This window comes from Pinus tabuliformis, chromosome Q (assembly GCF_031772625.1).
Source record: "Pinus tabuliformis cultivar Carrire ecotype Pingquan chromosome Q, CPIR1, whole genome shotgun sequence".
NCBI lineage: Eukaryota > Viridiplantae > Streptophyta > Pinopsida > Pinales > Pinaceae > Pinus > Pinus tabuliformis.
In genome coordinates, this window is record NC_142296.1 from 31658324 (window position 1) to 31674777 (window position 16454).

Genomic DNA, 16454 nt, shown 5'->3' on the forward strand with positions numbered 1-16454 from the left:
AATTAGAGATCTCTAATCAGAGCATATACGTGTACAATACTCTTAAATTCAACCAATGCATTAAAACCACTTCTCCACTTATATGTCCAAGCAATCATCAGACAGGCAGTAGAAACTTACCTTTTGTTGCATGTAGACTGGATGGAAACCGGATTAGAATGTTACAGGAGCAAAACTTAGCAATATTACATAATTTTTTAATAAAAGAGCACACAGAAGTTTCATGGCAATCTTAAAAGTCGTATCTTATAGTGCCTCTGATGGGTCACATATGAAGCATACAGATCTGCAGATGATGGATATTAACCATAGATATTCCAGTAATCATACGTACATTTTGATTACTTTGCACTTCTCTTGCTGCTGTAGTTAAGGAAAATATCCATAAGGATAGCAACATTCTACTAATTGGTTTCATATCTGAAATCTGTAGCCGGTGAAAACATATTCAATGGATTGTTCATGTCTGCAATGGTAATATATTGCAGGAAGCAACAGGAGCACTTACCTAAACCTCGTTTTGAGTTCCAGTTTGAACTTTGACATGCTGCTTCAAAGTGTCATGCTTGAGACTAGAACCTATTGAGAAAACTATTTTCTGCTTTTTTAATAAATATAGATGAGCTCAGAGAATGAATTATAGTAGCTAACCTCAACAAGCTTTCAAAGGTCCACAACAGACAGTGAGCACTGTCCTGCAGACCTGAATAGTCATATCAGTTCGAATTTTACTTTCAGCACTCTACAACAGCACAAGCTGCTCCATTTTGTACACAAGGTAAATCAGGCCCTCGCTGCCATTCCTGTAATTTGGTATTATAAATGAGAACCAACCCCTCTTTCAATCCTCGTACATTCCTCCCACTCCTCAACAGATCATCAATAGACCCTCCAACTTGAATAATATAAACCAAACCCCCCATGGTAACACAGCTGAATTTCAATACATTGTCCATCCTTAGAGGAGATGGAATGGGAGGCTGCTTAATCCTAGTCCAAGAATCAGTATCTGTAACATAATTCCAGAATGATAACTCGACTGCATGACTCGACAACATATAGATACAGGATCCAACCACCGTACAAGCAATCACACAACCACCCATAGGCAACGCCTTGGTCTTAAGCCAAGTATTCGTCTTTGGGTCGAAAGAATCCATAGAACTCACATAAGCATAAGGGTGTATAGAGAGTCCATTCATATTGCCAAACTTAAGCCCACCAATAACATAGAAGATGCCATTAACAAGTTCATGAAAATCCAGAAGCAAGTTTATGAACATTTTCTTCTATGATTGTCCTTGAAGCAAGTTTATGCATATAGTGATAGCAATTTAATGAGAGCTCTTGCCAGATTTTGTTTGGGGGCAATATATTACCAAACCTAACATGCAAAAGCCTCACGATTTCATATAAATTGGCGCTGCAATTTGTAACATGAACTTGACTTCCCAGATCATGCCCGGGAAGTAGGTAAGAGATCTCATCCTTTAATGTAATAGAAATTCCATTTCTGAACAGTATAGTAGATGATTGTACAGGTTGCATAATGTAGAATTGTAAGCAGTACAGGTGACAACATAAATGAGCTATGTTCAGCTATCACATAAAAGAAAAATTCTTGAACCTCAGTAATTCTGACATATACAAAGATCCTCATGTCTTTCATAAACATTTATCATTTATCACCCAAAGATAGCTGCAGAGTCTACCCTAGATTGGTGGAGTGCTATTACTCTACCCTTTGTCTCCAATATATATACCAAGGGTACCTAGTCTCAGGGCCATCATATCTTGTCTTGTATTGTATTTATTGTAAAAGGAGTTTCTACCCTCGAAGTGGATTGTATGCATTGACTTCTTATAAGATGAGACCTGGTGCAGTTCCTAGGTGACTTTGGCAGACTAGATTTTAGCATCTAAGTCAAAGAAACTCTAGCAGGGCCTTGGTTCACTGGTGTGGTTGACAATATTGAGCCATCCACCGAGCTCCATTCTTTCTGTGGTCTGCCCCATTCTAATGACATGTCAAAAGGAATGAGGCCAGGTGCCTTCCTTTTCAATTAGTAATGCATAAAGAAAACCAGGACAACAGACAAAGTAGAAAGATTGAAGACTTCTGGTATTAGGTCTGAACTGTTTGAGAGCAAGTGAAAGTTATGACTTCTAAAGAAACTTTTAATTGAGTCCAAAAGCTGGGAATTAAGTTGAGGGAGGAGTATCTGCCAATCAACACTTGGGGCATTGATTATTTCTTGATTGAACTAGGGGGGAGTAATGGTGTCCTCATGATACAGTCACCTTTCCAACGGCCACAATGGGATTTGAAATTGTTAGAATTTGAAAGAAACAATTGTGATTCATCAGTTTCTTGCCTGTACTAGGGATTCATTGGCCTTGGATGTTACGAAAGCTTCCCCAGGATAACCCAGTTTGGCCCTCTTATCCCAGGCCATTACGCTTAAGACATTCTTTGGGTCTGCATTGGTACCTTGACAATCGAGATACCAGTACTAAGTTTTCATATTACAGATATGATTGCAAACCAGCAAAAGTTTGCAGGTGAGCAAACGACTGGACCGTTGCTCTCCGAGTGTGGGATAAAACGTTTGGACTTTTGGGTGTTTCCCCTGCTAGTATTGACATTGCTAATCTCTACAATCAGTCCACTACTCTACTGGATACAAATTTTTCAAGAGAGCAGTCTATATCTGGATAAGAGGCTCAAATGGGAGTCAGTTTCTATTCTGGATAAGAGGCTCAAATGGGAGTCAGTTTCTATTCATAATTTTATTGCAGTAAAAACAGAGGCAAGGATATGCTATTCTTGGCATTTTCTTTTATGCTTGTCTATGATTTGTTCATAATCTTATTCCCCAATAAAGGACTACATAGATAACATTTGCATTTTAATTTTGTGAATCTGTTTGGCTGGTTTCATTGATAATTTTACTCCCTGGTAAGAGAGTACATGGCATCTTTTCCTTGGATTCTGTGATTGAGGTAGTAAATTTTTGTCCCTCGCTATATTTTTTTTGTTTTGTTTTTGAGGTATTTTGCATTCTACATTTGTGATTTGGTTAGTTGGGAATTTTCTTCAAAAATTAATTGAGTTTTAAAAATCGGTATTTTCCGCTTTCTGATTTGGTTGGTTTTGGTTTTCAAATTCACTCCATATTTGTTTACGGTTTATTGCATAAAAGCCTAAAAACAGAGTATAATGGTAAACATGGCTCTTTTTTCTTTTTGGCTTATTTTATTAGCAAGTTTTGCAATATAAAATATGCATGCCATTGATATTTGGCCATTATATTGTTCAAGGTACCTGAAGGACTAAGTCAACATGTAGAGCCATCAAGGAAAGCACAGGCTAACTGGTATGCCTATCATCTTTTTACAAATGACAGATTAATTTTACAAATGATTTTTTTTTCAGACTTGCAAAATAATTTAAACTCTGCTTTTATATTTTCATGGAGCACACTTTGAGAAAATAGACCTGGCTTTATTCTTGCACATCCAAGAGAGTTTTTTTGTATTGTGGGTCATTATGACCAACAATATCCAAGGCTTTAGGGTTCAGATTCCAGAAATATATATTACTACTAGTTTCTTCCAAGGGGCACATTAGGGGAAATATATTCCGAAAGGTACTTCTTCTTCCCATATATATAGTCTAATAATTCCCATGTTTCACCAGCCTGAGAATTTGTGATATCATGGGTTTGTTTTCCATTTAACAGAAGCACGAAGTGTTTTGTTCTGTGCAACAACTGCATACGTTCCCAGGGGCACATTAGGGGAAATATATTCCGAAAGGTACTTCTTCTTCCCATATATATAGTCTAATAATTCCCATGTTTCACCAGCCTGAGAATTTGTGATATCATGGGTTTGTTTTCTATTTAACAGAAGCATGAAGTGTTTTGTTCTGTGCAACAACTGCATACGTTCCCAGAAACGATACTAATCAGATTCATAGAATTGGTGGAGAGGACAATCGAGATACCAGTACTAAGTTTTCATATTACAGATATGATTGCCTACCAGCAAAAGTTTGCAGGTGAGCAAACGACTGGACCGTTGCTCTCCGAGTGTGGATAAAATGTTTGGACTTTTGGGTGTTTCCCCTGCTAGTATTGACATTGCTAATCTCTACAATCAGTCCACTACTCTACTGGATACAATTTTTTCAAGAGAGCAGTCTATGTCTGGATAAGAGGCTTTGAAAGATATCAAACAAGGCCTACACCAAGAGAAAGAAAGTCTGGAAAACTTTGAAAAATATGTGACAAAGATGATTAATGAGTGCACCATTTCTTCAAATGTTTTCTGAGAAGGAAGCAGTTTCAAAAAATGGTGGCAAGAATATAAGCAAATGCAACCAGTTGAATGGAAATTAAGCTCTCCATCGTATGAGATAATGGAAAAAACTTGTTGGAAGAGTCCAATGTACAAACTTCGCAAATGTATTTTTATTTAGATTTTACAGATGGGGGATTTCATGTGACAGTGAGTTGAGATGAGTGCATAAATTCTGTAGGTAGACCGTAGAAATGTATTTTTAATTAGATTTTTCAAATGGGGAATTTCATGACACTACGAATTCTAATTCACAGGTACTCAATAGATATAAGGCTCGAACAGATCTATGGTGGTGACAAATGTTTATGAAAAACATGAGGATCTTCGTATATTAAGTTAAAGCAATTTCTTTTAAGGAAATAGTTGAACACGGTACCTTTGTGTTGTCACTGTCACATGTACTACTTACAATTCAACACTATGTAACCTGTACAACCATCAATTATCCTGTTCTGTTACATTAGAAGATGAGATCTCTTACCTACTTCCCTTGCAAGGTTCAGGAAGTCATGTTCTTGTTACAAATTGCAGGGTCAATTTATATGAAATTGCGAGGCTTTTTCATGTGCTATTTGGTAATGTATTGGCCCCAAACAGAATCTGACAAGAGCTCTTATTAAATTGCTAAGACTATATACAAGGACAATCAGAGAATGAATCCCTAATATCATAGGGAACGAGTGCCTCTCTGGTCCAAAAACGTTCGGATTATCTACCTGCCTACTTGAATTCTATGATCTAGATACTTGCACTCACTTAAATAAGGTGACTGTACTTCAATAAAACCCTGCTTTGAAAAAAAGGATGCAGTGATGCAGCATCATTTGAGTTCTGGAAAGAGTTGAAGTCTGCTTCAGTAGTGTCCACAGGAATGCCCTTATTGCCCGTGAACAGGTTTATGGGGCAAAAACTGTCTAACAAACTGAACTAAAAATTATCAATGGTCATTCAAACAACTTCAATTCTATGATCCGGATACTTGTACTATCTTAAACAAAGTGGCCATACTCCAATGAAACCCTGCTAAAACAAATTGATGTAATCTAAGCAAAAAAGTACTTTAGATAAACTTACAAACCTTTTAACCAAGGAATACAATGCTTCAATTATTGTTGTTCACCTCAGATTTTTGCAGTTCTGTACACTCAGAGAAAATGCACTTTGCCCGGATGGGTTATGGCCATAGGGAACTTGACATCCCCCAACTCTGTTTCTCAGAATTCCAAGTTGCCTGATTCTCCCCCAACTCTGTTTCAATGACATGGCCAATTTGGAATTTAAAGCAATGGTCAATTCCCGTTTTACAGTAGGGTTAGGGTTTACTGTTACAGACTGACAATCTCTTAAAATATGGCTGATTCTTCACATTTATATCAAACACTGTCCTCACTTTTCCACCAAAATGCCATGGCCAGTTTGGAATTTAAAGCCATGGTCAATTCATATATTAGCAAGTCTTTTCCTGAAAAAATATGCAAAATAAGGTCAGACAGGTAACATGTACTCGCAGTAACTGAGTCAAATCATCACCAAATGACTGATTGGGTCAAATATTACTTAGAGAAACACAAAAAGATGAAACAGATTTTGTATCCCCGAACTTTTTTTTATATTTTATATTTCTTAATATAACGAACGATAACAAAAAGGAACACAGGTATCCTGATGTAGTATACACATAAAATTATATATCCGTCCTTCAAAATAAGGGCTGTCTGTTTTTTATCTATGGCTGTTGAGCCATTAGAGTGCCTACATACAGTAATAACAGCAGTACAGAAACATATTCAACATCATATCTCTTTATGCCTGGGCTTACAAAACTAGTTGGAGAAGATGGGTGGCTTGCTGCCTTTGATGATTCGGAGCTGCAAGAACTGACACCATGGAGGAATTATTATACCAACGCCTTCATAGCAAAGCCCCAGGCTATTATTCCACAGGGCCAGGCGCCTTCCCAATCCCCTGCAAAAGATATCAGGAAAAGCCACTGTGCCTGATAAATTATTTCCATTGAAATATAATGTATTCAAGGAAGGAATCTCCGCCAAATTCGATGGGATTTCCCCGGTGAAAGATTGCCATTGAGAGCAATATATCGCAATTGCTTGGATGAACCCAGAGACTCTGCTAATCTTCCATCCTATCTTGAGGTCGAGAAATCGAAACTCATTAGCTTTGGCCGCTTATCCCATGCTAGAGAAATATTGCCCCCAATAGGATTGGTTCCTAGATAAAGCTCCTGCAAATTACTCATGTCCGTCAATGTCTGTGGAAGATTGCCATCATATCTTGAGCTTTTCCATCAGCAGTGCTTGCTTTTCGGTGTATGAATTTGATTTCCTGTATGAAAATTGACCAGCGATGTCATCAGATTCGTTCCCAGATCTCTGCTGTACTGTAAGAGGAAGGAGCCGACCGTTATAGAATAGATCATCGGCTGGGCAGACGTGCGCCCTGGAAGGGCTGGAATTAGGGCCGAACTCGAAATCCTCCTGGTCCGAACGTCCCGCGTTCGAATCCCGCCGCTCTCGCAATCCAGTATTGCCCCATTCACATGCTGCTTCTTCTACTCCCTGTGTAATCGGCAGGTCGCAAAAGGAGAGCGCCTCCACCTCCTCGTCAGATACAGTGTTCGAATCCGCATACTCATCTGCGACGGACCAGATTAGAGATTCTTCGAACCGATCTCCCAATGCCATAGGTATGCCGATTAGATGAAATTTAAGCAATACAAGTAGATATTTAAGGCTGTCTACGATATTGCAGCCATGAATGCACGACCAAAGCACTAAAAGGGAAGGCCCTTTGTTATATTTCCTGATCCCATGGGTGTTGGAAACACGGAGATTTAAAACCCTAAAATTTCTGCAAATAATCGATCTTCATTCCAAGAAAGGACGTTCAAAGAAAACATAAACGTAAGATATAGACACAAACGCAGATACTCAGAAAAATCTTTCATCCTAAGCGATCCGCATGAAGATCCCTGAATTGTTGTGGTACCACAAGGATCTGGATAAATCCCACTCACATTCGAGTCACTTCCTACTAGAGAACCCAATACTGAAAACAGGGCTTCTTTTTTCTGATTCAAGTAAGAAGACACAAGACAGAGTACCTGCAACATGGTTTCTCCATTTGAATCTCTGAAGAACCCGAGAAGTTGAAGTTAAACCCAGCCGGAGGAATTCAAATTCCATGGTGAATTAACTCCCCCGCAAGACGCGATGGAAATCAGAATGTCAGATATATGTCAGTCGTGGACATTAATGCGGAGGGTGGTGGCGCTGGGCAGAGCTCCGCGGAGAGAGGAGGAATTGCTGGCGACCGGAGCCGGATGTTTTTCCGGGCGGCGATAAAACCGGGCAATTCCTCCGCTTGGGTAGATTACTCTATTCGTTTAATTGAAATTAATATTTTTTTTTGTTTGTTAAGGGATGGTATGTTTTAAGATTGTACTAATTCTTAATATGATTGCATTTTTGCTTACAAAGTTTTGAATCCGTGATTTTCACATGCAAAGTGCCTTAACAGTATAGTGCATCACCATCTATTCTACACTCTGTGATCATCTCATTAAAATTATTAATAATATGTATTAATTTTTTATTTTATTTTTTAAATATGGAGTTTCAATTTATGTTATTATTTTTTTAATTTATTATTTTAAAAATAAGATAAAAATTCAAATATTATATGATTAATATGTTTTTTTAGTTTAATTAATATCTACAAAGTTACAATGTTTAATTAAACTAGGAATAGATTTAGAATATTGAAGTGGCTACTTTATTTCAAATGTGTGTATATATTTTTAAACTTAATTTATGGAGGTTATAAATTTTTTCCTCTCCTTTTTCTAGGGGTTTTATTAGTAAAGTAATGTTGAATTTTAACCTGTATTATGATTATGGTTTATTGTTATTGTTTTAACTTTATTGTAGATCACGAGGATAAAACAACAATGGCACTTACCTAGGGTGATGGAAATTTTTTAAAATTTTTTAAGGCAATTGATTCCATACTCACAAAGTGAAATGCAATTTCCTTTGATTAAGGAAGTCTTGTCAATTATAGTATGCAATTGGATCATGATTAACTAGTAAAATGAGAATCTTGTAAAAAAAAGATTACAAACCTACTTAAGAAGAATGATGAATTGGATGAGAAAGAAAATCTTGTTATTATTGGTGACAACATGTTGCTTTAAAGTTGAAGAAACCATGAATCAATGCAAGGAACTCACAACACATACATAAAAGTTTATGTAGAGGAAGTGTCTTCGGTATGCCTTTTAGAGTGAATATAAGGTACAAAGAGGAACATAAATAACACTCAAAGATTGTCCTACTTAAAGTTTAATCAACTCTTGTGGCTAGGATACAAATTTCACTTTTGATAATGGAAGAGGTGGAGATATTTTCTCTTGAGAAACTAGTGATGGAATCTTTTAGGAACACATAAAAATGATTATGGATAAGGTTGTATGTAGTTTCAAGACATCACAAATAAAGGAAGGGTATTTTAAGTGAACACCATCAAATGGTTAGTTGCTAGTGAAACCAATGAAAGAGTATCCTTGGAAGTTAGTTATCCAACATGAATATTTCTTTCAAGGCTATATACTGAATAGTAAAACAACGATGTCTTTGGATAGACCTTGGGCAACAAAATTCTACATGAGTTTCTTTACATTTAAAGTTGAGGCATGTAGATTTTCTAAAACATCTTCAACTAGTGAAGTTATTCAATTTTTTCATCTAGCTAGAACAACTTAAGCTTTCAAAATGAGAGGTAAACAATTTGTGATCAATTGCAAATATTATTGATATGTTCCCCCTTTGGGATGAATACTTTTAGAGCCACCCTCTCATAGGTGTGATGTTGTTGCTGATGTGATTTCTCTTGCTAATGTCATTTGGACTCAAAATTTTTCTTCTAGTTCTCCTTTAGATATATGATGACCTTGCCACACATCACCCCACATTTTTTGGATGTCTCATCAGTGGTGTATTAGTTAGTTTTTCTTACACCTTAGATGACATATGAATTTGCAAACAATATGCTCTGATTTCATGCACATGGTCACAATACTTTGGTTTATCACTTCACTTGTTGTGCTATGTTCTTGCATATGGATTTGATACTTAGACATGGTGTTATAACTTCTTACCTAATTGTGACGATTGTAAAAATTAAGTGTGATCTAATAATACTTCATAATAACAACAATTTTATTATATTCTTTTTCATACCATGAGGGACATAATTTTCCTTTAGATAAGTGTCATCAAGTCTTGGGTTAGATTGTACTGCTAGATATCTAGTTGATGTAGCATATTTCGTATCCTAACCATACCTAAAAAATTCCATATTTTCTTTTTCACTAGCGTTATGCGGAATTTTCACGATTGTTGGACAAAGGTGAATTCCTTAGATCTAGTGGTCTATTACTAGAACAATAGAAGACAAAAAGCATGAAGTTTTCCTTAGAGAAATTAGACTATGCGAACGAATCTTACCTAGAATCTGTAGCAAAATTTCCTTTCCTCCTCGCTTGTAAGCTCCAATTCTAGCTCCAAGTGTTATAATTAGAATCCGCACACACGACTAAAACAAGCAAACGATCCACAACATCCATGTAGAATATTATAAAATCTATATTCAATGAATTAGCATGGCATTTAAATACATGAGTGCAAACATAACACAACAAATATAGGAAAACGAGGTACTCTTTGTGTTGACAAATATAGGTGAGAGTTTACAACCATAAATAGTAGTTGACTTTGTAGATGTCTCCCCAAGTTGACTTGTCCTTCCTTGTCACAAAGAACACCTCAACATCAACCCTAATGCATGAATATGGTGACTTCTTTAGGCTCAAAGCAACAACATAAGGGTACTATCAATCTCCAAAAGCCAACCCTGATGCTATGGAAGGTAGTAAATTTATAGGATGAGTGTGGTAGTTTAGGATTTACCATTATGGGCTTGAGATACACATATGATGGGAGGATGAGCTTAAGGGATAAGAGATAAGGTCTCCAAGATAGGATCAGATAGGAATTCGAGCTCTCTATCCATGGTAAATAGTTAAAACTACCTTGGAAGCTTCTTGAAGAGGAATCTTCAGAAATATTTTTTATTTTTCCCAGATTTCTAGAATCAATGCACCTGCAGAAGGGAACAACAAGTTCTGACCAACACTAGTGAACAAGCATGCAACATGCGTTGAACGTAGGTGACCAGTCATGCAAGGAGTGTTGGGGCTAAAAACAATGTTTTTGAGCAATTTGTCCCAAAAACTCAAACTTTTTGGAGAAGTGATGCTTAGGGATTTATGAAGGGATGATGAAAAAATGTTCAAGGATGTTGATTGATCCAGTTTGTAGGCCTATTGACCAAATGTGACAAAATGGTCTGTAACAGATTTCCCCCAAAGTTACAAAGTTAGAAGCAATGGTTGAGGACTAAAGTGCTTTACCTTATGATGAGTTCGAATCAAGAATAATTGGTCGAGATCATCATCTATTACAATACATTTTTATTATGATATCATTGTTGAGGGAAACATACCCATGCTCAACATATGAGCCATTTTACATGTACAATGATCAAATAATCTCGTCCACTAATGACAAAGTGTGGACCCATGCTTGGATAATCTTCTATATGATCATAGCCATTGTACTTTTGTGATCTTGTATGAATCTTGAAATCTCAACCCCACTGGATGGAACTAGATATGGGGTCTTCTATCTCGTTCACCCGATCATTCGATGTAAGAGACTGACCATGTGAATAAATGAGCTGGAGTCAAACATGGTAGACACCATCTGATTACCGATTATTTATGTAAGAAATTAATAGACGTGAGAGAAACCACAAATGATGTTAATGGTTCTTAAGGTACCAAAGTACAATCTGTATGGTGTGAATAAAGGAGTTGAAATCGAACACCACACAAAATATTCCAGTTGGAGGCCAATGATAAGGACATGTCGTCGAAAGCAAGGAAACTTGTCATTGATGTATGCAAACTCCAAGGTACCAAAGAGAGTTTTTAAGTCAACTTCCTGGATAATGAGCTGATGTCGACAGAAGTAAACCGTCATAGGAGGGCCTTGATGTATCCCTCATCAACAACATGAAACAAGTGTCAAGATTTGAGGTAACTGAATGAATTCTCTTGGACATATCGACGACACTTAATGGAGTGGACAAAAGTGAGCCAAAATCGAATGCATAGGCTTTTAACATGGTATGATTAACTAAAGAGGAAAGCATATTTCCCTACCCAACAGTCACGTAGATGAAATGAAAGAGTGTCATGTTCAAGAGCGACTCACTGCCATTAATAGGTTAAGTACTATGTTTTCCCAATTTTCCCAACCATTTATGGTTAGTACCTCTTTATTTTTGACAAGCTTGAGGAGGTGTTGTAGTGGTTACAACCACCCTCCAAAATTTTTCCTTTGCTTTGTTTTGGAGCCTCCCTCCTCAAAATATTAGTAGCTTGTCTTGCACTGCTCATGTACTTGTGTTTTCATTTAAGTTTATCTTTTGTTCTGCAACTTGTGTTTGCTTACTTACTTTGCTGACTAACCACAAGCTGATCCCATGACTTGGTTTTCATCCGGTTCTTGCGATGTCTTGGAAAATTGCGTAGTCCTAGAGGGTAGCCTGCCTTACTCATAGGAATTGTACATAGTAGCCCAGAAGCCTGCCTTGCTCTCAAGAATTACGCAGAGCAACCCAATAGCATACCTTGCTCTCAAGAATTGCATAAAGCTGCTCGGTAGTCAACCTTGCTCTCCAGAATTGCATAGAACATCCTGACAATGAGCTTAGGCTCCAAAATGTGCAGACCCAACTGACAGCTTGTCTTTAGATGGGAAACTACACAAAGCATGAGAGGCAGCCATAGCCACTCAACCTAGGAATTGTGCAAAAGAATTCCTTCAGTCGTTGTCCTATGCATGTGCGGGAAAGTTGCTTGGTTCCCTTCAAAACTGTGCAATTTCTCCATGCATGCATGGCATCCCTTCCTGAAAAGCAATAAGATAAAAGGAAAAGCATCCCTGAGAAGTAGGGATCTATCATAAGTTTCCCGAAGGTGACACATTGCTATCTTTAGAACTTTCTGCTAAGTGTCGTTGTTGTCCTTGATCTCAAGCATATGCGTCATGAACTCCATTTTCTCAAATCTATGTAATGGATGCCTCTAGAGCTCACTTATGCATTCAATCATCCAACTCTAGCTTCCCTAGGAGATCAAGGAGTCTTTAGAGCGTTGTCATCGCTTTTCGGGTTAAGTTTTTATTTTATCGCCTTTTGGTTCTTTTTCTGTCACTTTTTCCTGTTTAGCTTGTGAGAGTGTTTTTTCACTCATTTTGTTGAACGACCACTGGCATTTTAACTTTTTTTAACTTGTATAAGTGTTGTTCCAAGTTATAGATTTCCTTTCTCAAGTGTCGCATGGGTTTTCCCGTTTTTCACCAACGGTCATTATTGCGGCGACTCCCTTCACATGCTTCATGTTCCTTCAGTTTGATCCATTGTTGCACTCGTTTTACATATATACATCTACACCTAACCATATATGCACTCATCCTTGCATCATCTTTCAAATCTGTCTATTTTCACACTCCCCATGGATAGATCTGGGCTCCCCTTGCCTAGATCTCACATTCACTGGCATGCACTGCACAATCTGACAGCTTAAGGCCTCTACCTTGGTTTCTGGAACTACATAGAGCCTGTACTGGGATGGCTCCAACTGCACATTGCGTAGTTCTAGGAGCTAGTCTCCCATCTTTGTCACTGAGAATGCACAATTCACAGTCTCTCCCAGGCCCTGCCCCAGACTGAACTGCACATTGCGCAATTCCAGTCATCAAGATTCCACACTGACGGCTGAGATTGTGTAGTACGCAGTTCCAATAGTCATTCAGTCACCCTTGTCAGTCAAAACTGCACAATTCCTCTCATCAGATGCCCTGATTGCTTCTTGATCATGCTGTGAAGTTGGATTTGTAAGAGCTAATGTTTTCTTTCCATGAGTGTCTTTTCTATCCCATATGTACCACACTCACGAAGTGCTTCTCTCCAGCAGTCATTGTACCATAGCACCGAAGGGAGCTGGTTCAAGAGCGACCGCTGAAAGAAGTGTCGTGGAAGCAGTTGAGAAAGCGTTAATTTACTTGCCAATATATGTAGATGCTCAACACTAACATGGTAACAAGACCAACAACAATGGAAAAAGGAAACAATCTAGTATAGGAACAAGGAAAGAGGAAGTTGCTGACATAACAGAGGGAGAACAAAGTTTCAGAGTGAAACCATGTTCAATCTTCATGCAAATAGCTTTTACAACAGAAGCAAACGAAAGAAAAGGACACATACATCAGAGCGAAGAGCATAGCTTGTAGGTAGCAGAATTGAGATCGCTGCAAGCAAAACAAGAGTCAAAGGAAGAACAAGAGATGAGAAGTATAAATGGGAAGAAGAACAAAGGCAAGGCGCATTTACAAAGCAAACAATGCCCATACAGGTTGATAAGTTGAAATAGCCAGTGGTTGAGGAAGAGAGTGAACATATGCAGGTTCCCTCACCAAAGCTAAGCACAAGAACCAAGTCTGGTCAGAGGTCGACTGGTACATGGAGTGGTTGATGCACAAAGCCACCAGTGATGAATTGTAGCTGAGCGCGGACAACATGCAGAAGTACACTCGTGGTCCAACCACTCTCAGGAAAGTGCAGCGCATACTTCAAGATGAGACAGACACGTGTTCCAAGACCATATGCCAAGATGCCATGGAGGCAAGAGTTCGCTTTTAGCAAGACAACATCAAGCAGTTTGGGGAATTCACAACGCAACACCAAGTTGTTGGTTTTTGGTAGCATCGGATGTGCTCTAGCCTTGAAATTTGGTGGAGAGGCTAAGGAACATGAGATATCCAAGGGCCATAAATCATTTGGAGAAATTCCACCCGGATGAGGAGTTATTAAAATAATTAATATTTTTAATGGGTTCCTAAGTCTAAACTTAGGAAAATTAAAATATTAATGGGTATTAATAAAGATAAGGGTGAGAAGATTCTAAGAGATGGGGATCAACTCTTTTTTTGTTTGTTTGTTTTTTTGTTTGTTTGTTTTGTTTTGTTTGTTTGTTTTTGTTTTTTTGTTTGTTTTTTGTTTTTGTTTTTGTTTTTTGTTTTTGTTTTGTTTTTGTTTTTTTGTTTTGTTTTGTTTGTTTGTTTGTTTTGTTTTTTTTTTTTTTTTGTTTGTTTGTTTTGTTTTGTTTTGTTTTGTTTTTTTGTTTTTTTGTTTTTTGTTTTTTGTTTTTTGTTTTTTCTTGGTCGTTGATTAGAGACTTAATCTCGGCCATTGATTCAACAACATGAAAAGTATAAGAGAAGACTTGAGGATCATTTGGAGACACACCAACAAATACTCAATATCTCAAGGAAAATCGATTCTCAAAGAGAAGGAGATCGATTTTAAAGGGAGAGTTGCAGGGTGGAGGAAGAGGAGGGCATCAACAACAGTCAGTGACTGAGGAGGAGGTAACGCAGGGACATAGAGAGACAGTGGAGAGGGAGACGCAGTGATCACACAGGGCTGTCGCAGAGGGCCTAAAAGCCACACAAAGTGGCGCAGAAGTGACGCAAAAGTGGGAGAAGGGTCTCCAAGGTGTCAGAAAGTTTCCAGGGGAAAGTCTCAGGTGTTTTCTCTCAGTTTCTCTGTAAAGTAATTCCTTGCAAAACCGATTGTTGCTGAAGATTAATAAAACTCTCATCTGTTGCACTGATTTTCCCACATTGGGTTTTTCCGGGGACAATTGTCCAAAAACGACTGTGTTGATGTGATTGGTTCTTGTGTATGGATTTTCTCTGTGTAATTATGTGATAACTACAATATAATTTATTTTAATATTTGCTGAATGGATTTTGTAAATAACTTATTATGAAGAATAAGTAGGTGAAATAAATCAATAGTTGCAGTAGAATTCCAGGTTAGAAATTTTCACATGGTATCAAAGCAAAGATCCGACAACAGGAGAGAAGATTCGGCTATGGGTCAAGAGCATGATGCAGAGACATCAACTCAAAGGGTCTCACATATATTTCTAGAAGATAGCACAAAGGACATGGATCACGATTATTCTATGTTAGCTTCCAGACTGGAAGAAGAAGTCACTTACTTAGCAAGCTCTGCCTCCTCTGAGGTTTGGTACATAGATAGTGGAGCTTCCTGGAATATGACAGGAATTCGAGAATGTTTTTAGTTTATCAGGAAGAAAGGATGATTTTTCAGATCACCATGAGAAATAAGGCAAAGTGTACCCCCGTAGAAGAGGTATTGTAGTCTTTCAAATTGAAGGAGGAGAGCGGCTTCGAGCAACCAATGTGTTGCATGTGCCAGGATTGGGGATGAACTCACTCTCCATATCTCAACTTCAAAACAAGGGCTATGAAATTTTCTTCATTAAGGAGAAAGTATATTTCAAACACCCGAGTTGGAAAAAGAAGGCCTAGATTGGAATCAGAAATCACAAGCTGTATAGATTACAGCTAGAATCTCTAATGGCACTAATAGGAAACAATGGGGATAAATATTTGAATGAACTATGGCACGGGATGATGGGACACTTACACCATGGGGCTATGGGAATTCTCATGAAAATAGTATCAAGAGTTCCAGAACTAAGTACTGAATGAGATGATGTATGCAGAGGGCGCGCTTTAGGAAAGTATGCCAAAGCAGTGTTTTCCAGAAGTAACAACAGAGCTAAGAGTGTTCTAGGATTGATACACTCAGGGATATCCGGGCAGTGTCCACAAAATCTCTTAGTGGTGCTAAATACTTTGTCACCTTCATTGATGACCATTCTAGGAAGACTTGGATCTACTTTCTAAAAACCAAGGATGAGGTTTTTGGTCGATTCAAAGAGTTCAAGGATCTAGTGGAGAATCTGACAGGAAAGAAGATAAAAGTGTTGCGCTCAGACAATGGTGGAGAGTGTGTTGACAAGGACTTCACAGATTTTTGTGCTAGGGAAGGCAACAAAAGAGAGTGGA

General features: G+C 37.9%; 1 pseudogene; it reads right to left on the reverse strand.

Annotated features, from left to right (window-relative positions):
* Window positions 1-734: 734 nt before the first annotated feature.
* LOC149218126 (F-box/kelch-repeat protein At5g26960 pseudogene) lies at window positions 735-1283 on the reverse strand (annotated as a pseudogene).
* Window positions 1284-16454: the final 15171 nt, after the last annotated feature.